The sequence below is a fragment of the Sinocyclocheilus rhinocerous genome, unplaced genomic scaffold (genome assembly GCF_001515625.1).
Source record: "Sinocyclocheilus rhinocerous isolate Xijiao unplaced genomic scaffold, SAMN03320098_v1.1 scaffold430, whole genome shotgun sequence".
NCBI classification, from domain to species: domain Eukaryota; kingdom Metazoa; phylum Chordata; class Actinopteri; order Cypriniformes; family Cyprinidae; genus Sinocyclocheilus; species Sinocyclocheilus rhinocerous.
Window position 1 is genome coordinate 661,081 of NW_015668442.1, and position 359 is coordinate 661,439.

The 359-nt window shown below is 25.3% G+C and overlaps 1 protein-coding gene across 1 annotated transcript in view; it reads left to right on the top strand.

Annotated features, from left to right (window-relative positions):
• Nucleotides 1-359, top strand: part of LOC107734018 (trafficking protein particle complex subunit 9-like) — a 181,729-nt gene that overhangs the window by 43,335 nt on the left and 138,035 nt on the right. The window lies entirely within an intron of this gene.

Genomic DNA, 359 nt, shown 5'->3' on the forward strand with positions numbered 1-359 from the left:
TATAATTAAAATGAGACATATAAAAGAAAACTATGAATAATATACTACTAATAATAATAGTAGAATTAATAATAACAATAATAAAAATACTAATAACAGTGTTATTTAAATGATTGTTTTTTTATTGTTGTTGACTTTTTATAGTAAATTTTTATGGAAGCCCACTTCTGCCACTGAATAAAAAATAAAACAAGGTAATTGCGACTTTTTATCTCACAATTATGACTTTTTTTTCTCAGAATTGCATGTTCATATCTTGCAATTCTGTCTTTATAACACGCAACTGCGAGTTATAAAGTCAAAATTGCGAGTTATAAAGTCAGAATTGCGAGTGATAAACTCGCAATTCCGAGAAAAAA